This window comes from Neopelma chrysocephalum, unplaced genomic scaffold, assembly GCF_003984885.1.
Source record: "Neopelma chrysocephalum unplaced genomic scaffold, ASM398488v2 Primary Assembly neopelma1_72, whole genome shotgun sequence".
Taxonomy (NCBI): domain Eukaryota; kingdom Metazoa; phylum Chordata; class Aves; order Passeriformes; family Pipridae; genus Neopelma; species Neopelma chrysocephalum.
This window is the reverse complement of record NW_020897732.1, coordinates 6409934-6433689: the sequence shown is the minus strand read 5'-3', so window position 1 is coordinate 6433689 and position 23756 is coordinate 6409934.

The following is a 23756-nucleotide window of genomic DNA, read 5'->3' as shown; positions in this document are numbered from 1 at the left end:
GATTTATTTTTGTGATTGACTACTGACTTGTGATACACTGGAAAAATTCAGAACAAGCAGAGCCAATGTTGACAGGATAAGGAAAAACTAAATGCAAATTATATTCCAGTGCTCACAGTGAAATCATCGCACACTGCAGCTGATGTTAGGATTTCAGTCCTTAGAGAGAGAGAAATGATTAAAATGTCAAACTCATTTAAAATTGTGATACACCCTTGGACTTTGAAAGATTTCAGCTCTCACCAGAAGGTGTAGGCTTTGAGCCCATCATTTATGGTGTTTCTAGCATCCTCTTACCTGAACCTTAACGAAATTAAATAGATTCACAAAACCTTTGTGAAGCACAGAATATTTCATGTGATCACTATGAGAGCTAACAGAGCGTGCCCATAACCACACAGAAATCTGTGAGAAGTGGTGAGTGTCCACCTCTGTCTGAAACCAGGCTTCTACTTTTCCACTGTCTTCTAACACCTTAGAGAAGTTACAGGGAAGCTGGAGGCAGTCTCTTCTCTAGGATGCACAGTAGCAGGTCAAGAGACAGTGGGTACATGTTGTTCCATGGGAAATTTCACGTGGATTTAAGAAAAAGAATAATTAACCCCGAGAAGAATTAATACTGAAATAGGCAGCCCAGCGAAGTGGTGGAATCCCCTTGGCTGAAAATATTCCTTGGCTAGACAGTGTTATGGAAAATCAAATCTAAGGCCTGGCTGCTGGTTGGAGATTGGAACAGATGATCTCCAGAGGTCCTTTCCAACATGGAATTTTCTGTAATTCTGTCCTGTAATTCACTACTTCTGTTATTTTTTAAATTGTGTTGTTAGTGCTTAAGAAACTTGAGTTTATGAAAAGCACATGTTCACCTAATATATGAAAACATGTGAGAAATAAGATCATTAAGCTCTCTCCATCAGATTCAGAAAACGGATATTGCTTAAAAGTCAAACAAAGGTATTCAGATGGGGTGAGAATCTGGAAACACTGGTCACTGGTGGTCTGTACCAGTTAAGCTGATGATGTCTGGCCACATACACCAAGAGGCATCGAGCTCTCCATATCTGTGCTAGCAAACTGTAATTGTCTACAAAAGAAGATTTGCCTGGCCAGTCCTCACTGCCAGCAGCTCCGATACAAGCCTGGATGGACTAGTTGATGGACTAGGAAATAAATTCTATAGTAGTGTTGTCAATGAACCAGGGCCCAGAGAAAAATGAGTGGTGAGTCAAACTGGTAGTCTCAATCCACCATAACACTGGATGTACTCATGTGAGCAACTTATCACTTTTCAGACAGTAAGAATATTCTGTTTGTTTCATTCTCCACCCTTCCCCTGATTAATCAAACCATTAATAATGTAAAATTTTATCTTCTACAGATTTATAAGATACCTTCACCATATCTGTTCCATTAGTATTTTTTGTTTTGGTTTGAAAGTGAGCTCGTGCTTTTGTAGTGGAATGAATTAATACTTTGTGCTAACTTGTGTTTTGTTGCTGGCCCATGTGCAGTGGAACATGGAAAGGCCTATTCCTCCTATTTTCATGGTATTTGTAGGCTTTAAATCTCAGTTTGCCTGGGCACATTTCCAGTCCCTGGACCACTGTTATCTGTCTGATAAATGGTTTGATCATTATCGAGCAGCAGCTTTGCCTGTCCCAGACTCATGGGATGATCAGCAAGACTCTGCACCCACGGAGGATGTGTTGTGAGGATGGAGCAGATCTCTGCACACCTGCCCTGCCCCAGCACTAATGCCATGTAAGACTTCTGTGAGGAAGCCTTGGAGGCAGTGTTCTGTGGCCAGCCCCAACACACAACTGCCAGTGTATCCCGCTCAGGTAGATCATGAGTCTTCTGTCGGGGTCTGAAGGATACGCAGGTGAATTTGTCGGTATTTTGTGGCAATGAAAGCACACGGTGAACAAACGAGATGTATGTTCTTACAGCGCCATCTTGTGACGTGCAAAGGTAACAATTGTGCATTGAGACGACAAATATATTTATTATAACTATTTTAAAACGGGAGTTATAAGCAAGTTCCGCTAATATGCTACTGAAAACTAATGCCTGCAATCAGTCTGTTAATTAGCTACAGGTCATTCGCTACTTTTAGTTTATTCATCTGAAATGTTGAAAATTCATGCATCACTAATTTTGAACATTTCTTCAAACCAATCCAGTGGCAGTAACAAAGTCACTGAGTCTTAACATCTGCATCCCATTTCGGATAAGGGTCTCAAGTCTGGGAACAAGGAATACATTTTGAAAAAGCCGAGACAATTTAAAAAAAAGCTATTTAATATTTTGTTTGGTTTGTCTTTTGAGGGGGGAAGCTGGGGAGTTTGAAGATTTCAAATGACCTTCATTTGCTGAAAAGGATCTTTCAGAATGCAGTGTTTCCCAGAAAGGACCTACTAGGTTCAACTGATTTCTTGGAAGTTTCTCGGACCTTTCTAGCTGCCCATGCTTTACTTTCAGTTCTCAGATGCGTTTCACACTCTCCACTGTTCTGATGGCACACTGATGATTTAATAGATGGATATTTTTAAAAATTCCTCCTTCACGAAGCTGGGGACATGAGTCTTACACTGACTGCTTTGAAAATTAACACTAAAACCTTAAACTGACATTGGCTGGAAGCCAAAAGAGGGACTATAACTTGGAGCTACCGCTCTTACTGTGACCTCTCTTACTGTGACCTAAGCCATGGAAAAGGCTGTATCAGCTTCTCAATTGGATTCAACTACAAGTTTCAAATTTTTCATCAAAACACCAACAATGCTGAGATTTGAAACACTTTGGATTAAAAATTAGAGTCAGGAGAACAGTAACAACAAAAGGCAGTTTATGAGATTGCGGAGGAGAAAAAGATACAGTTTCATGGCAGATGCTGACTTCCAAACTATTTTGTCATATGAGGCTCTATGCCTCTATTCTGAATTACACAATTACCTGCAAAGGTAAACTGATACACTCAGGAAACCAGATCCTTCCATCAGTAATCAATGCACGTGGAGATCTCCAAGTTATCAGAAATCTCCAGCTGGTAGATGTTGTACAGCCACTGCTGCTTCCTCCGGAGAACCTTTTGTTTGTTGCCAAAGAGACCTAGAGGTGATATGCAGTGGGAAAGTGTGAATGGGCACTGTCTCTGTCCCACAAACTCGAGTGGAGGGAGTGCAGATTGCTCAATGGAATTGGGGAGGGAAGCAGTGGAGAACTGCAGTGCTTGAATACCCTTGTGAGAGGTTCAATGTAAAGCCCAGACTGATGTGGGTTGACTGTCTGTCACTTGTTCACGATCCCATATGGAAGGCCAGCCTGGATAACTTAATCCAGAGATCTTGCTCTCTATTTTCCAAATAGAAAATTGCTACCTCTGTATTTTAATAATTTGAGACACCTTTATTTTGAGACTTAAAATTGCAGAAAATCTAAATGTAAAGGAATAAACAAAAGAGGATTCTAGTTATCTCTGCATTCTATATATATCTCTGATGATATAAAATTCAATATCCATGGTAAACTTTTCAGATTACTATTTACTTGCATGAGTAATCATAAGGGTCTTTTCTTATCAGTTTTCTTCTGCGCTGGGGTTTGATATACAGTTTAAAAATTCAAGAAAAGAGCAAGCCCACATTTGTGCTTTAAAATTTCTAGCACACTTTATTTATATAATTAACTTGTAAAGTCATCTGTATTTTTACTGACAACGCCTACCTTTCCCTGATGTGTGACTGAGTTGTGTCACTCTTCATAAAATGAATATCTGCTACAGCAGGGCTTAGGATTTGTCTCTTCCCACTCTTCTGGACATTTAGAAAATTTATTGGTCTCTTCACGTCATTTGACTGCAAAATAAGGAATGCATTGTCACATCCAAAGATCTAAACTTTCGATAGACAAATCCTCTGAAAAAGAAAATTTTTATTTAGCCTTGCTTTATGGTATTCATGTCACCTGACTTCAGGCATCAACCCTGTAGACATCCACAGCTGAACAGGTCACTCCAGTGTCTTTTTGTAGGGAGTCAAAATGTGTTTTGGGACTATGTTCTTCTGCTCAACTTTAGCTATCTATCTGGAGAACAAGATGAATTTATTCCTAGATTGACAAAAATAACTGTTTCTCCACTGACTACTGTAACTAGCTCAACTATAAACTGACCTTTGATTAGGTTAATACCATCCCCGTGGTAAAAACACAGTAAAAACACATTAATAAGTATCAATTTAAAGAACAGTTCTCAGTCGTCATTTTAGGCAACGTTGTATAATTGTAACATCATTCCATTTTCTCAGGGCTTGTTGCAAGTCTTACATTATCTAAATTGATTTAAATCTCTCACACACGACACAGCCACCCGACCCACTTCCCGGGGCCCCAAGCATTCCCTAAAACTGAACTCCGTAATCTGCAAAGGCCAATGACAGTCACTGCACAGTCTATAACATTTGCCTGCCTCTCAGCTACCTTAGAAACAGAAAACTGTTGGCAAGGTGTGATACCGACTTCAGTAGAGCAGGTGGAAAATCTACCAAAGATTTCTGCTTCTTAAAGAATAACTCTGTCTCCTGTAGGTGGGAGGGGAAGGGGTAAGAGAATCTTTTCCTCATTCTTTCGAGAGAAAGAGGTTCAAGCAGATAAATGATGGAAAAAGTAGTCCAGTCTCCTCTTGATCTACTACTAGATCTTGGGTATATTGTTATTATATGTTGTTAGCCAGAGTTTGGTAGGGTTTTCAATCATATTCACTGATTCATAGAGAAGTATTTAGAAACTCTTGCAAAAATGTTTTGCCATAATAACCAGAGTCCAGCTATGCAATATAGTGAATTTATAGGCATAAAAGATTTAAACTTTACTGAATGATAAATAAAAATAGCTTAAAAAATTTCAACCCCAAAAACAGTTCTTATTGATCCTGGTTGCTTGGTTGGTTTTTTTTCTGGAAACTTACTTTACTTAAAAAAAAACCCAAACAAACCCACACCAAACCCAAGCAAATCAACTTTCATCTGACATTGTAAATAAGCTAAAACTGTGCATTATTATGATATACATTTAAACAAAAAATTAAAATTGTACTCACAATCTGTACAGCTCAATCATAGTTATATTGTCCTTACAATATTAGACACACAGTGCTGAAATTCTGTTTCTTAATGACACCTAACTTTATTGATTTTCTCTATGGTACTTTTTGACAAAGCTTTGAAACTTAATGAATTTAGTTTCACTTCTTACAAAATTAAATCAAAATACCAACCAGATTCTAGATAGTGAGAAACTGAAGTACTAGTGTCTCCTCTCTACGAGAAAAAAACCTAGTTTTCATACTGAAGTCATGTTTAATAATGTAAGGTAACACTGAAGTCCAGACAGTTTGCAACCTTGACACGAAGTGGCAGGTCAAAATGAACTTGTAGGTACAGTTTTCACTTGATCTACTAACTGATGTGAAAGCTAAAAATAGAGTTTAGCTTTCAACAGAGTTTAATTCACCTGAGTTGATTCAATTAGGTAAAGCTGAAATCAATTTTTTTTTTCCAAGAGAAAAAAAGGAATGCAGGCAGAGTTATTTAAAAATTTACATTTGTAATGTGTTTAGTATGTACCATTCAAGTTAAAGTCACTTAATATGATAGTGTTCAGCAGCCTAAAAAAGATTAGCTAAAAATCTAAGGTGCTCTTAGGAAGATTCTGCCCAATTTCCTGAAATCCAGCTTTTGTGTTAACTTGTGTGAAGCTGGTAGGGTACTGCACTCGCTGAAAGTTTTCAACTGAGTGCTATTTAAAAAAAAAACCAATAACTGAACTGCAGAGTATGAGAAAAAAAAAATCTCCTCTAATATTTGAGCAGCTATTTTCCTTTGAGTTCACGTGTCATTATCTCAGTAGTGCTCATGGATTTGGAACCATGTGTCCAGAGACCATGTCTGTCTCCTGGACCGCTCTTAGAGAGACCAAGCACTTGCAATTGGCCTCTCATTGACCTTACAAAGAACAAGTTTTGGGTCTTAAACACGGTATTTTTTAGGTTACATATAGTAGTGTGTTGTGGCAGAAAATCTGGGATGTGAAAAAGAAAGTGGAAACTTAAAAAAAAAAAAAATCTGACCTATGTCTTATGAGCCTTTTATGTATGTGTGGTCTGTATGTATGCAGGTAGTCACACTGACAAAGATTGCACTATCAGGCAGCATTATAGAAGAATAAAATTAAATTATAGTAAAGAAGAAATAATCACAATCCTCTGAAAAATAACCAGTACCATGTTTTATGTAGTTTTTTAAGAAGTTATTTCTTCAAATTTCTGTTCAATTCATCTTTCTTTGAGACTCATCCAGTAACATCTCCCTCCCACTCTCTCTGTCTGAAATATGAACCTAATTTTTTAAGTGCTTTCTCTTCAACTTACTTTTCAACTCTGTCCCCAGAGCTTCTGAAATTTCAGTGACTAATTGAACAGAATTTGGAATACTTCCAAGCCTACCTCGTCCTCATTGGTTTGACAGCATTCCTGTGCTCTGGTCATTAGTACAGCATGACCCTGCAGAACTAACTCAGCCATGAAGCAAGTTAATCAGTAAATGAATAGAGTTCTTGAACAGAGAAGTTTTATCCCAAGTTCACCAAAGCAATTATGTGTTAATTAATTCTCTGCCAGGCACAAAGTAAGACAAATATAGGAAGTATGATCTTCAGAGAAATAATTTTCTGGGGAGAAGGTCAAATCCTAAACTGATGTAAATTGTCAGAGCTTGCTTTACTTACACTGAGCCATTATGATTTATACCTTCTGAGGATCTGGCCCTATTATAAGAGGATTCACTATTTTAATTTTATTCTTAATCCTAATAACCAATAGCAAATCCATGCCAGCTGAGCCTTTCTTCAAAGAAATAATGAGTTTCCTCTGAAAAATTGCTTCATAGGACTTAAATTATAAATAACAAATCTGGCATATCTCCCCTTTCTAGACAAGATGTGTCTCATATTAGGCAACATACAAATACATATCTAGATCCTGACTTTTTAAAATGTTGAGTTCTTTAAAAATAATACATGTAACTTATCAAACAGAGACAGCATTAAAATCCTCAGAAACATGCAGACTAAGACTGAAAGCAAGCTTTGGATTGTATATTTTCTTGTATTTGAAAACTCCTATGAGCATAACTCAACTAAACCATAGTTCAGAGTGCTGCACAAACAAAACATCTTGCAAATCTCATATGAAAAATGTACCAAGGATTTGATTTTGTTCCCATTTCAATCAGTAAGATATTCATCTCTGAGTTAAATGGAAACCAAAGCAGTTTTTAAAAAAAGAAACCTATTCCTTACTTCGGAACCCAGTTTTTTAAAAATGGACACTGACTGTGGTTTCCCAGTTTTTAGATGTCCCCTTTGTAACCCTTTGAATTGATTTAATATTCAGAGGATTGACAAGTTCAGCCAATAAAATTTCAAGGCACCATTACCAAGTAGCTTTGGAATGAAGAGACCATCTAATCTACCAGAAGAACACAGACTATAGGCGACTCATTAATCCTAGGGCTAAGAGGCTAAATAAAAATTGATCATTATCAGACTTTTTTTTTAAAATGAAAGCATTTTATATGCTGACTATGCCAAAGGTGCTGCTCAGTGCGGTTTTTTAGGCATTGCACCTTCTCAAGAAGGAAGATGTCAAGTCTTTGTGCTTCATTTCCATCAGCACCCCGTTTCACTCCTCTCAGCTGTGCTTTCACTTCTACAATCATAGTTATGTGAGAGTGAGATGAGAAAAGCATTTCATGCTGGGCTTAGCTGAATTGCACAGGTGTAGCTGAGAGCACACTGCTTCATGCCAGAACTTTGTATCAGAGGTGCCTAAGGGGTTATGAGTAATACAAGCTTCTCAAAAGTGTAACACTGAAATGTCTTCACTGGAAAATTGATTATAATTCCTCTAGACTAAGCCAAGTCAAACACATGTATCTCATCTGTAATTATGCTATAAAATCTCCTGTAATATTTCAATTTTTTTTTGCATTCCAGATAGTCAAACATGAACAAAATAGTAGTGATAGATGTATCTTCTCAGAAGCTATTATTACTTCCAAGCTCATTGTAGTGCCGCCGAAGGTGTTCTTCTTATCTCTGCAGGACAAGGGTATTTGTATTGTTTGCAGACATAACAGATTGAACAATCAAAGGTGACAGAAAGGTGTCATATATACCTGTAGGCAATCATTATTAACTACCACTAGTAGTCCTGACAATATTCCTGTTGTAATTGCTTGGATTCCATGTAACCAGCTGGTTATTTAACCACTCCTGGTGATTTCCAACATGTAATATTTATCAAACACTGTTCTTCATCCTTTGCTTGTGATTAATCCCTTGCTGAAGGACAGTGTTTGTTAAGGAAAACATCATGTTCTGAGTTTTAAAAAACACATATCTAGATATCCCAGTCTCTTGTGCAGGACAGGTAACTGATGTATGAACTGATCATTAAAACTACAAATATATGTTAAATGATGAAACAAAGTGCCAGCACAGAGGAAGTTTTTCAATAGGCACAAGCAGTTCTACAAACAGTGGAGCTGCTTCCAGTGGCTTTTTGTAGAAATGTGGGTCTGGATCATCTAATAAAGAGTTCTGCAGACTTTCCTGTATCCATCCTACTACAGGTTTTCACAAAACTTTCAACAATAATTTTATTTTTCTCTCTTCTTCTCTTGCACATGACCAAATGTGATTGTGTGTTTTCTTAGTTTCCTTTTTCCTTCAAAAAAGGGCTTGGGAAGGAAACCATTGTAGAACAAAATAAAAAATTTTAATAATAGCTTACATATGATCCAATAAAATACAAGCCAGATCCAAAACTAAAGTTGCAGGTAAAATTAAAATTTCTACATACATATTGCATCTCTTGTCCCTGCCTTTTCCACATCTGCCCTAAAGACAACATAGTGAGATCCTCAAGAAGGAAAAGCAGTTTTTTATATATCCTTGCAGAATTTAGCAGAATGTGGGCCTAATCCCTTTATGGCTTTTGAGAGTTAAAATAACACATAACTTCTAGCTGTCACAGTAGTAAATTGAACTGAAGCCAAAGGAAAGCCAAAAATATTTACTGGGACCACTGTGAATAGGAATCAACAAGTTTCTTGGAGTTCCATCAGGTAAGATGTGCCAAAAATTCATGTACCTGCTTGTTTGTAATTTGCTTCACATAAAAATTACTTTCATTATTTTTCTCCATAATGTTCTGAAATGACATAGCCCCTTCATGCACAAATGAGCTCTCTTTTTTTTTGATAACAAACTGCTATGTTAAAGAAATGAAAGTTCGGGAAGACTGTCTCCAACTGCAACACTCTTCTAAGGAAAGGTAGTGAAAGATTACAGAAATACATTGTTACTTCTCTATCACCCCATTACATTCTTGAAACAACTATTGCAACTACTTGCCTATAAAGAGTAGGTTAAAATATTTTTTACGTTCCTTTTGCCCCTTGACCATGCCATAAGCAGCCTTTCACAATATTTTTTCAGAAGAAAATATGCATGTTTCTTCCAAAAAAAAAGTCAAGTTTTCTCCTTTAACAGATGGTGACAGTAGTTCTTATCATATTTCCTCATACGCTTAGATTTCAAGCAAAACATTTTGGCAAATCAAGAGGTATAAATAAAGATTCGAATGTTTATTGAACAGCACATAATTTAAATAAATCATATTTATGAATGTCTGGCTGAGCAGAATTGATTGCCAACATATACCCTTTGGGCCTGACTTTGTTATCTGATGTTTGTCTCACACTGGAAAACATAGTGTGTGAATCATTTATCCCTTTTTGTACTCTCCTTTTTCTTACTTTTCATGATTTTTCAAAATCACTCTTTAAAGTAAGAAACCCATTACTCTGAAATGTACTCACGTGCCCAATAAGTTTGGCACGCAAGAATCTGAAATATTTAAAAAGAAGTAATTAACAAATAAATTAATCAAATAAACCCTCACTAGTTGCCCCATTTCCTCTCCAAACAAATGAATGCAAAAAAATTCTTACACTGCAACACTGGGCTTTCAAAAATTTTGTGTTTCACCCTATAGCAAGCAGGCAGCAAAAGTACGAACTGAACCTTCTGCTAAACAGGCTCTGAATTCTTGAGGTGTGATGCTGGCAACATGTACCAGCAAATCAACCAGGCATGAGTGCTGTGAATGAACACAACACGAGCAGAGATCTCTCAGATCCCCACGCCCGGGGCAATTCAAACTCTGTGAGCAATGCTGGCAAACCAGGAGGTGCTCTCACATTCTCACCATCACTGCTATTTTTTCCAGACTGAGCCTGATTACTTTACTCCCATCCGTACTGTTAACAACTGGTCTGGTACAACATTGGCAGTGTCTGGAAGAAACAAAGAAGAACCATTTTCAACACTGCAGGCCAAATCACAGGGACTGACACTGATAGTAGCCTTGTAAGATAAGGAATCTACAGATCTGAGAAGAAATTGCAAATATTCCTTAACTTTCTCATGCTCTTTCAAAGTCTGGAAAAAGAATCCAACAAAGACTGTAGAAGTATCCCCATGAGATAGAAGAAATAAATCTTAAAACCAGATACTGAATGGATTTTTATACTTTTATAACCACAATTGTAATGAAACTTAGTAGCAAAAACTAGTAGTCTTTAAGATGCCCATGCAAATAAGGGGCAGCCAGGGTTTTTAGCTTTGAATAATTTGTTCATAGATGGCAAATTCATACATCCTGATGTACAAGTGTCAGTATCCATAGCAAGACTCAATTTTCTCATTTACATTTTGATATGCATACTAAAGTGGATGGAGTATATTCACCAATGTCCCATCCTATTTAAAATGTTATGTGCTGTTTTCCACCCCTGACATGCACCAAGTCTGAGTCCCTCTCTTAAAAAGTTATCATGGTGGCAATTATGTCTCCTTTCTCATCTCCTCCTAAAGTTCCACATCATCACATCCAGCAATCTCTCATTACATTATAATTTTTATATGAATGTTGTTACTAAAAGCTTCACTATTCCCAAAATAGAATTTGTCTTTTTTCCCTTCTGTTTTGTTTCTGGAATATTTTTTTAAATTATTTTAGACAAGAAAATTTAAAAGATGTATCTCAAAATAAATGTATTGCCATTGGTTGTTTTAAAACTAGTCAAGCAGTAATTTTCTCAGTATTCAAGTCTCCAACCAGCAAAATGAAATCACATTGTTTTCAGCTTCATGTTCCCAAATAAAATAGTGTCTGGAAAAGAAAATTATGACTGTGTCCTGGGTGGCAACAAGAAGAACCAACCTCTAACACATTTTCAAAAGAAATTTTTTTAAAGAATTCACTCAAAAGGTTTGCACAGGGAGGACATCCAGAGAACTTGCTTCCCTTGGTTAGCAAACTAGTCCTAGACTGAGCATCTACACATACAGAGAAGTCAATGCTGATCTTTATGAGGAGATTAGAGGAGCACTTGTGGCAAATACTCCATTTAGCAAGGATGCTACTGAACCCTCTCCTCAAAGCATTTTTGATGCATAAGGAATTGTAATAACTTAATCTCATGTACAGGTTATGGCTGGAATGGAGTTCATTTTCTTCATAGCAGCCTGTGGGGTGGTGTTTTGGATTTGTGACCAAAACAGTGTTGATAACACAGGGATGCTTTAGCTGTTGCTGAGCAGTGCTTACACAGTGTCAAGGTCTTCTCTACTTCTCACCCCACTCCACTAGCAAGGGCTGGGGGTGCACAAGAGGATGGGAGGGGACACAGCTGGGACAGCCGACCCCAACTGACCTAAGGGATATCCCACACCATATGACACCATGCTCAACAACAACAGCTGGGGGAAGGAAGAAAGGGGATACTTGGAGTCATGCAGTTTGTCTTTCCAACTCACTGTCATGTGTGATGGAGCCCTGCTTTCCTGGAGATGGCTGACACCTGCCTGCCCATGGAAGTAGTGAAAGAACTCCTTATTTTGCTCTGCTTGATTGTGCAGCTTTGGCTTTACCAATTACATTGTCTTTATCTTGATCTACGAATTTTCTCCCTTTTACCCTTCTGATTCTCTCCTCCTTCCCCTGGGGGTGGAGTGAGTGAGTGAGTGAGTGAGTGAGTGAGTGGCTGTGTGGGGTTGAGCTTCCTGATGGGGTTAACTCACATTCCTCAAAATTATAAAATCCCTCTTTATGATAGAAAAGCATGCAACCATTCACAAACAGTATAATCAGGTCACCCTCCTATTTGCAGTGCCTTACCAGGACATAGCAAACAGTGCTTTTAGATGCAGATGTGATTACAGTTAATTCATACTTTGGAGCTGGTGATGAGAATGATGTGTTAGACCATACAAATCAAGAACTTTAAGGTCCATCACTATGGCAGTAAGCCCTATCTGCCCTTTTTCTTTAAGATGCTATTTCTTAGTTTGCTTTTAGCTGTTCTTGCATAAAAGTCTTGTGATTTTCTTCTCATCAAACTCAAGCAAAGAGGTTAGGAGAATCTTTTTTATGTGCAATGAAGTAGAAAGCTATGGTTTGAAAGCCGTCACCAGTTTACTGTGGCATTATGCACTCTATGTTTGCCTGCCAGGCATCTATTGCACATTTTGCATAAATTCAAGGCTGAGTGTTTTGTATAAAGGCTTCCCTTCTCCCCCCTCAACTGACAGCTTGCAAAATATGTGGGGAAAAGAAATCTTAGAAAATAAAATACTGACACATTAGCAGAGAAATGTTTCCAAGTTTTGATAGTATAGAGGCCACACCAGCATAATGCTGATCCTCTCCTGAGTGATGTCCACTCAGATGCGAAGGTTTCTGCTTCCACTGTCTTCCTTCCTTCCCTGAAGTCCACATAAGTCCTTCACTGTGATGGAAGACTCACACAGTCAGTGCTCCCTTAAGCAATATGGAGACTGGTAAGAAAAGGAGAGAAAATGATAAAAAAATAAGTAAGACAACAAGATTGGCAAAAAAAATCCATTACTCCCCTGCCCTCTCTTTTCTCTGGTGTGCCTCTATTGACTCTGCAGGTGCTGATCTCTCCAGTTGCTTATCTCTCCAGCCAAGCAGGGTCTCAGGTCCTTCCTGCCCTCACTTTCCTGGCTGTCACCAACACTACTCCAAAGCAGACAGAAAATGGATCCTACTGTCCCCAAATACATGGGCTTATGCTTTTTTTCTCCTAGGAATCACTCTCCAGTCTGGTGCAGCATGGATTGTATAAGTGATGCATGTGATTTGTGACCTTTTTCCTATTGTGTAAGGCACAGGACTCTCTCCATGCACTTTCACTGGAATTCAGATTAGGCTCTTACTATATCATAGAGAAGCTCATTTCATTTCACATTCATTTTACCATTTACAAAAACTTCTCAAGGAAAGAAGCAGGTCCCAGCTCATTTACAAGTCAGATCTTCAGTAAACTTTGAAACTTAGTAGAATGCAAGTGATTTATTGAGTTTGCTAGAAAGAATGGAGTTTCCTATTCTGCCTTGCTAAATCACTTTTGTAAAATATTAAAAGTGAGCTCCTATTTCTCTGTAAAAAACAGCCTCCAGAATGATGAGATTATTTTGCTAGATTTCAGTGTAAACAGAAGAAATGGAACAACTCTACAGGCGTCACTCAAGCTAAATTTTCTTGACTCCTAAGGGGTTTTAAATTTCCTTTGAATTCGGAGATGTAAAGTGTGGTCTAACAGAGGTTCCAACAGTACACATGCAATGGAAATATGAAAGCCCAAGGAATCATTCATGACATTTTTTTTTTGACTCTCAGATTTATACTTAGAAATTTTGGCATTGCTGGAAATTCTAAACCTTTACAAATATTTCTCAGCAGGTAACAGAAAGCATTTTAAAATGGCATGATAACTTGAATTTTCTCAGTGTCTCTTCACCAATGTACCACATTTAAGGATTTTTGTTTTAAGGACGTTTGTTCATGGCCAAAAAACCTATGTGATTTTTTTGAACTTATGCTGTTATACCTCCATTTAGAGATCTAAGTACTACAACTTTCACGGCCTTAATAAATGAGAGATCAATACACTATTACTGATATGTTCAGAACAAGATGTTGGGGGATAAAATGACTTTTTTTCCCATTGCCCCTTCCAAAATTCCAGTGAAATTTACTTAAACCTTGTGCTTCCTAAATGATAGCACAACTAATATTTAGATTGTCTGAAAATAAGAATAATTTTCCAAAAATAAACTGTGGAATAGGAAAAAATCAGTAATATCTCTGTGTGACAGGAATAATCAGTATGATCTGTGTTCTGTTGTTGAATTAAATGATTCACACATATGGTCCTGCAAACCACAGGAATACTGAGCAATAGTCTTCTGGAGCGCAGATGGCTTCTATGGTTCCAATATGACAAATGGCAGTAGAGTTCCACTATTCCCTCTCTATTTCATAGTATCATAGAAGGAATGCTATATCATAACTCCAAGCATTTTTATCATAAGCCTCAATTTTAAAAAAATATGTAATTTGTTGGATGAAATCTATCATAGCTGCTTCCTTTCCAGGACAGCTCTAAAGCAAAGTTTAATCAATTCTATTTAGCCATTTTTAACATCCAAGAGAAACCAAAATGAGTATGTGACAGCTGTTGCTATTACTAAAGGCCCTACTTTTTAGTTTCCATTTTTCACATTGTGTTCTTTCAAAACATAAGCTATGAGCAGCTTAAGGTTGTATTAACTTTTCTGACTTAGGAAACTTATTTTTATACATTTATTTTTAACATTTCCAACGTTGTCAATTAAGACAGGTTGTATGTGTTTGCTTAACTATTCAGATATTATTGTGCTTGCTAACTAAAGCATGTCTTAACAAGTTAAAAAAGCTGTTTAAGAAGTAGAAGTTCCTAAATGCTAAGAAATCATGGGCCTTCAATACACTGAATATGAGTTTTTCAATATTTTTTTAATGTATATTATGAAGACAACTAAGGAGTAAACAATTAAATTAATGTCTTTCACACACAAACCGGCACTAGACATGATGTATTTAATTCTAGTAATTGTAAACTGCATTTCCATGGATGCACATTCAAATCAATCTCTCATTGCTTGCTAGCCTTGTAGCTGCTTTGCAAACAGTTTGCTCACATTAATAGCAACAAAAATATTTGTCTAGGGCAACGGTTATTGGAACTTTGCTTTGACTTTAGGGTTGTCTGAAGATTAATTTTTTTTTAAGATTAACTGGACTCATATATTTCTATAAATTTGAGTATGCAGGTAGTGTAATAAATAAGCAATGTCTATGGTGATAAACAAAGCAGTGCTAAGGTCCAGTTTACATGAGAACACCGTATTTTAGAGGTAACAGAATTTAGCCACCTGAATATAAGCCATGTTGTGTAGGCTGCTATCAGGGCTAGATAACAGTGAGGGACACATTTTATTTATTTATTTATTTGTCAGACAGCTTATGATCAAAACACTAAACCAAACTTCTATTAAAAAATTTTACAGAGATCATTTTATTCTGGCGTTGCATCCTTTACTAGCTCTTTTTGAAGTCTCAGCTATGACAACAATGTCCATATACACCATCTAAATCTTAAGTCAATTGCATAACAACTTTCCTGTAGAGTTACTGCTTTAAATGCAACAAAAGCTTTTTGGTTTTAATTTGGTCTTCAACTCCTTACTCCTCCTCTAATCCGTTCCACTTTACCTTACTTATTGTGACAACATCCTCCTTTCAATAACTGCACAAATTCATGTTCAACTAATTATCCAGCATGATTACTGTCTCCTTTCAGAGTTACTAAACTACTGAGTCATGTCATACATAACTCTGGTCTTTATTCTTTGTTTCTGGAAGGAAGGAAGTCTTTATATATATATATATATATATATATATATACACACACACACACACATATATATATGTATATCAGTAGCATGTTTGAACAGGTATTCCCAAAAAAGATAGTACAATTACATTGTTGTCATATGTAATGAGTTCAGGTTTGACTTAGGCACTCCCAGGAACATCATGCTAGAACTCAAGAGCAGAATTTTGTCAGTCGGCATTGTACCATGTAAACCTAATAACTGAGGCAAAAATAATCAAGGCTCCAATCCTCTGAAGGTATATCTCCCTATCACACTTTGTTTCCGTGAAGACATTCAGGCAAACTGCCACCATTACTTCGTGGCAAGTTAATTGCTTACAAATAGCTCATACTTCCCCACATGCCCTGAGCCTTGGAGTTCCACAGGGCTGAATGAAAATGCTTGCAAATAGTGCAGTTTATCACATCAATTAATGTTCTGCTAGGGTTTTGTAGTTTGTTTTTTTTTTTCTCTATGGACACCATGTTTTAAAATAGTGTGCATAAATCTGTTCTACCTTTTTTACCATCAAGGGATCTGAGTGATTTCACTGTTGTAATGAAAAGGCAAGAGAAGTTCACTGCTAGCATTAGTGTCACCTCTCATCTAGGTGGCCTTGCTAAGTAGTAAAATATAAATGAGGATACAAATTTGGGACACTTGACCCCAGAATTAGCATACATTAAAGAGCACAGCAGTCATACTGCTACAAGGATACTTCGAGTTCATTCCTAGCCACTAAATTCCCAGGAGAGGAAAGATTTTACTTTTATAGTCCTTACTTGAACATGTTATTCATACACATCGGACAATGCTTACAACCAGACAGAAGGGGTTAATTTGTCTCTTCAGGAATCCCTATATCTGTATGAAATCTTTTAAGATGGTTCAGTCTGAGTCCTCTGGCCATTTGAAAAGATTATTTTTGTTTTAGTTTTAAAGGGGTTTTGCATTGGGTTTTTGGTTTTTCTTTTTCCCCTCCTAATATTTTCGATCCCCTGTTGGAGTAATCTTAAGCTCTATTAAAAAGACACATATTATCTTTCTTATTCCTCATATGCATGGTGTGCACTAACCACCTCCTTGTATCATCACAGATCAGTACTTACAACTTTGTGAGTGAAGGATCACATTCTTAGTAAACTGCTTGATACAACGTAGAGTCTAAAACCTCTGGAAAATTTTCTTACAGATAGAATTTAGCCTCAGACAAGAATTCAAAACATAGGTTTTTCGTAAGTTGATTTGTCCTACTTTTATATTACCAAGCCCTGTGAATTTAATTCTAAAATGCAGCACACTAAGTAGGAGGACTGGGGGGTACTCTGCCTTTTCAAATTGAAAATTCATTTGGAAATCCAATCCCTTTTCCAATAATAATATTATGATTAATTATTACAATGCTTTGCGGCTTGTTGTTTATTACAGGTTCCTCTTTGAAAGTTTTTGTAAACTTCTTGCAACTTCCTGAGTTTTTATCAACTGTGTTGTTCTCTACCATGTGTTCACAATCCATTTTGCAACTTTCCTCAATAGCATTAGAAAAATAGTTTTAAATATAAGAATAGTATGATTCTATAATACCAGTTCTACTGGTTCATTTTCCAAATACAATTTTTTCTGTTTTTGGTATTTCACAATTTTTCTGTTAATGTCACTCACAGATTTCAGTATTAACACTGTGCTTTATTTTTCTTTAAAACATCACACAGAAATTTCTTACGCTCTAAAATTGTACCAACACCCCATGTTTAGCTTGATCTTTTGTAATGCATAAGAAACTATATGCAGTGCTTTTTTTTCCCTTTAAATATAAACACAACACTTATTTAATCGGCACTGGAGCAGGATTCCCTAGATCTCTAGAGAGTTATGAGAGAAAGAAGGAAAAAATTATCTGTATGTCTGTCCCAACACCTTGGCGTTGTGCTACACCATTCAAAGGCAACAGTATTTCCAAAGTGAATGTAACATAGTTGTCACCTAAAAAGGGAAACATTCACATAAATAACTGAGATGAAAAGTAGCATGACCTAAGGTTCAGAATTGAAACTTGGGGATGATAAATCTTTCCTTTTATGTTTAAAAATGAACAAAATTAGCACTAGTCTAGCACTAAGAAGAGGCTATAAAACATGCAAATACTAGAAATAAAATATGTGGATTTATGTCTCAATGTGAAAAATTTATTAAGTGTGAGTATCAAACAGAAAATGTATTATCAAAATTGCCCTGAGTGACACATGCATATGGGTCAGGATGTCAAAATCTGATTCCTTTAATGTTGGGGGTTTTTTCAGGGTCAAGGAGATTCAGTGAGACTTTTTAAATTCACCAATGCAGGATATTCAAAGTTACTATTTCAATGGTAGCTGTACTTAGTTACCCTGCTACTAGCCAACCATGATTTTGATTAGTATGCTTGGTAAATTTACAAGATATGTCAAAACTCCCATATTATTCTTATTAAAGCTAATCGGGTGTTAATAATTTTTTTTAAATGAGGAATCTTTAAGTGATTACGTTGCCATATGCTCAACATAATGTAGCTATTAGCTAAGATAAATAGACAAATATATAAATAAAATTTATTACTTGTGAATTATAAATAATAGACATCCTACATTACATGTAAGATCAAACAATATACAGTCTATTTGTCCCAGTACTCTTTTCAAATCCCTTCATTTCAAACAGCACTGTCTGTAAGTTCCACTTTGGTTAACTTGTCATGGCATTCCCTTCCAATTCTGTCTGTATAGGAATGTTGTTAATGAAAGAACAATTAGACTTGAATATTACAATTGATTTTAAGCATGTGATTCCTTACAGAATGCAACAAAAATTAATTCCATGATAATGGACCAAAACTACTTTATCTTATCCAACGTATTATCTCTGGATAACAGAAAATGCTTTCAAATAAGGTGTCAGAACCACAGAATGACAGATGTGGATTTTTTTTTTTTTGTTCCTACATTAGCTTTCATCTGAACCATAATGGTTCAAAACTGACACAAATGTTGCTATTAATTAAAGCCCATCCTGTACAGCCAATCAGTGATATCTCTGAGAGGTGCAGTCAAGCTGCAGATGACATCAGGATACATCAAAGCTGCAATCACATCAAGATGGCTTCGTGCCAGGCCAGCTTCAGTAGGGATCTTTAGCTCTGGCAACGTGTTAAGACTTGAGAGCAGCTCTGTTCCAGAAACAATTTTGCCTCTTTGGTGTAGCAACGCAACTGGCAAAATAAACAGTGTGAGACTGGAGCTAATGCCATGCAAAACAGTGTATTCCTGGGAACTGGAGCTTCACAGAGCCACAACTGGTGATCAGCTCTGGTCTAACAAGGCTTATTAGGTTCAGTTAAGTATTAGTGATCACACATTACCTCTTTTAGAAACATTTGGATGTTTCTGCTCTATATAGGACAGAAATCTGTTTCCTGGAAAGGCTTGTTAAGCCCAGAGAAGTGCCACATCAATGCATGGAACCAGCCCGGGTCCAGCACTACCTCAGAGTTAACAAGACAACTTTGAACATGGAAGGCTTTGAAGCACAGGGTAGAGACAGAGTATTTCTGCAGTAATTAGCTCAAAGGCAGTGCTGGACCAAACCGGGTTAAGCCCAGCTTACCATGAACTGCCTCAGTTTTGAAGGCACTTGGACATCTCTACATGCTCCTAATGCATTCACCTCCCTTATCCATGTATTTCCATCCCATTTTGGGATGACAGACCCCACTTACTTTAAATACAGGATATATTTTTGCTATGCTGGCATTTAATGTGATGTGCAGTGTAATTAATATTTCCCTGCAGTTATGACATTCATAATGTCTCCATATAAAAACTCTAGTTGTTTAATTTTTTAATAATAAAAGGTACTACTTATTTCCTCAAAGTCATAGCTGTTGTTTCTGGCGAATTTTATATTTCCAGTCACGGCATTCTCATAAAATAACAATAGATGCTATTTCAGTCTAAAAGCAAATTTAAGTTTTGTGCATGTATTTTGCATAGATATAAATTATTTTAGCTATTACACCAAGACTGGACAAACTATGTGAGATAAAACTGATGTACACTTGGAAGCAGACATTAAAACTTCTTTTTTCATAAAGTATTATAAAACTGGTACAAACTTGCTCTGTTGTTTTGAATTAGTTGAAAGATACGGAGCTAAGTTTTCTTTGGCAGACTCTGTGCTGAATCAGGCATACAGTTTTCATGAGGCATAATGCTGGCGTAAACACATGTCATGTCATATGTCATAAACATATGTCAGTTTACTCACAGGTAAATTTTTTAGGATAAACCTCTATTCCCAGTTGCGCATGAAAATGTAAAGAGAGAACACAGTGAACAAAAAAAATGGGGGTTTGTATCTTAGTCTACATCTATACTTGCTAGACTTAGTTCTGAGATTTTTTTATTACCAGTTAAGTAATGTGAGTACTGGCCATAGAGAACACACAAAAGATCTACCTCCCCACAATATATTGTTTTCAACAAACACCACAGAATGTCTTTAGAAATTCTGCCAGTACTTTTCCTCCAACCTTATTTATACCATTACTTTCTCAAGCCTTACCAAGTCGCAGAATGCCTGATCAAGCTCCTCTGAGTGTTTGGTTAGCCAGCACTGGACGGCCAGTCTGCATGCCCAGGGACACAGCAAGTAGAGGAAAGCTGAAAACAGAGGAAGAATCTTGGCTGCTGTAGGGTCTACTTCAATCCTCATCATGTCAGCCGTGCAAGAACAGAACCTCTGGGTGGCTTGGACTCATTCTTTAGATAGCAGACATTATTGGTGGGTTCTCTGCTCTGTGTCCCCATCTTGAGCCTGCTATTTTCTTTTCAATACCCGGGAAAAAAGGAACAGCATAAGCTTCTCCTTAAGACTCTCCCATCCTCCAACTGTTTTCAGCTCCATGGATTTCCTGAGCCTGTTGTTATTAAGGGTTTGTTCCCTTCCCCCAGCTTCCTAAATTAAATGCCTTGCTGAGATTTTTACTGCAAAGAAAACTGCATTGCTAAACTTTGTTCTGATGAAAAATTTACACTAATTTTCTGCATTAATACTTCTATGATCACAACACAGCAGACCTGCCTCTCAGGAAACACATTCAAATTATTTTTGTTTCAGTGCGGCTGGGAGTGGAGCACACAGTGAAGTGGGTTGGCACCACTAGCAAGACAGCTATCTTACACAGCCAGATAAAGACTTGAGCACATAGTGGGTGGGTTTGGTTCTGCCAGGAAGATGGTAGAAAGTCCTGGAGCAGGCAGGGCTGTGCATTAGCCTACCATGAGTCCCGTCATGGAGAGGACACAACACTCCCCGCTCTCCTAAGGGCAGCATTCAACTGATGATTTCATGGTACAAAGACCAGTACCTAGCACCCCCTAGTAACGATGTACTTGTTCATCTGCACATTTGATGGCTGTATCACTGAAACAAGAGAATGGCAAAAGAGTGTGGCAAGAATACAAGTCGTATCCACGCAGGGTTGCATTGTCCAGTATTAGAATTAAAAATAAAATGAACTTTTGAAACGGAGGAGGGGAAGAGTATCATTTAAAAGGAGAATGGAGGCATATTTACCAGTCTGCATGTTACTAGGCAGTGTTGGTCTTCTCACATCCAAAAAGTGTAGTGGACATACCTGGTGGAACATGGTAATGCCCAGGTACACAGGGTATTCATATTCCAGGCTCCAACTGCTTTCAGCTCAGGGACTTCCCGAGTCATGGTTTGTGTGTCTACAACCTGCAAAGGATTTCTTTCCCATGAACCTGCCTGATATGCCCTTTAATTCACGGCAGTAGATTACATTCTTAGTCTGGATGATGCTTATTCAGGTAAACTGTGCTTCTCTTTATGCAGCTTCTTCTCCCCCCTCCAAGCCCCTTTCGAAGGGAAGCAAACAGTGCTGACAAACCGAGTGTTTACACACCAGTGTAGCAATACTGGCAAAAGCATATAGCACACACACAGATGTATTCCTATGGTAAATACTTTCTACTCGGAAGGAAGTAACTTTATCATGTTTTCTTTCTAACACTGACGCAGTGGTGCGTTTTCTTTCCCCCCAACCGCGTAAGCAAGCAGGCGGCCGGAGCCCTCACCATTCCCCCTCGGTCTGCCGGGTGCAGCTCTACAGACCTTTAGGACAAGCAAACTCTTTCCCCAACCGCGCCCCGGCAGCCTGAGAGGTGCCCGTCCCGTCCCTGAGCCCCCGCTCCCGCTCGTCCTTCCCAGGGACCTTCCCGGCCGGGAGGGAGGAAATGCCTGAGCGGCCCCGCGGCCTCGCACCGCCCCCCGCCCTCACCGCGGGGAAGGGGGGCTAGAGACGGCCCTGAGCCCGCTTTTTTGTTGGAACAAACATTTCCCCGTGCCGATGAGGAAACCCGCCGCGGCCGGGGCTGGGGGAGGGGGGATTTCCTTCCCATTGTCTGCCGGGCTCGGCGCTCCCGGCCCCCGCTCCCAGGGAAAGTGAATGGCCGAGAGGGACCCGCCACAGGGCTCGTGTTAGACACCGAACTACCTGCGATAAACCAGGAGTCGCGACTAACCGAGGCCGGCTACCTGGGCTTCAAACCTGCACAGTAATGAGCATTAAAAATTCTTTGCAGTACACATAAAAATAAGTCAAAACGACCCCAAAAATGCATGCTTTTTATCCTTCAGCGTGCATCCTGAAGGCTACATAATGCAGTTACCTGGTGGACCTAATGAGGATATCAAAATATTTCAAAACCAGGCCCACAAGCACCTGTGTAATAAGCTCTATGCCTGCCTTTCTACACTTGAATTAATTCACTGCCCAGAAGCTCAGAGAAGGTAACATGACTATGGTTGCAGACACTCCCTACATGTTTGCTTTAGGATACCTTGTTCTTTCCAAAATCAAATATTTGTATCCTGAAACAAATATTTGGAGGCAGTCCAGACTAGCCGTTACAAATACGTTAAGTAAAAGAGATTGTTGGCAAGCAGTAGACTCCAGGTAAAAACCTGTATGGTAGGAAAACCATAAGGCTTCCACCCCACATGTGCTTCCGCATTGGTGAAACTGCGGCCTAAGTATTTATTTGACAGCTCTCTATGGGTCCTGTGAGAGATGAAGGGCTAAAACCTCTTTATACTGAAGATAGCTGAACTTCTGCCTTAAATAAATATTTACATAGGTAAGGAGAAGGCACTGCAGCAGGGTAATAAATCTTTTAACTAAAAAACCTGAGACTGGCTTTGGAGCTTTGTTTTGGAGTTATGGCAAATCCCCCCAGCTGATCCAGTTGTTGGGGGTACCTGGCTGTTTGGGCTGAAGAAGTAAAAATGGTTATGTATGCTGCTAGCTATGCTTGTCCTCTGTTTGCTTCTGGATGCAAAAATTGTTCTGCCTTAACCATGCCGACTTGAGCAGAACTGTGAGCTTGACTGCATGGTAGAAACATCAGAAGTTATAAGGACCCAAACTTCCCTCCCCCGCCCCCATTTATAAATATAGCTCAGATATAATTTGTACGGAGAAGGTTTCATAGAAACCCAGGACAGCCAAGCCAGCAATATCCTATGGAAGCTTGGCATATATTTCTATCAAATTTCTTTTGAAAATTACACGCCTTAACGAAATCATAGCCAAACATCACAAATAAATGCTTAACATAAGGTAGTCTTTTTGTAATTATATTGATGGTAAATCCCTTTTTACTTAAAAAATTGCCTGTAAATTTCATTTGCTTTTTATTAATAAAAGCAATATAATGCAGTTAATAAATTATAGTACTACTATTGGGTATCTGCCCAAACCCTCAACCAACTCTTTGAAAGCAGACTAC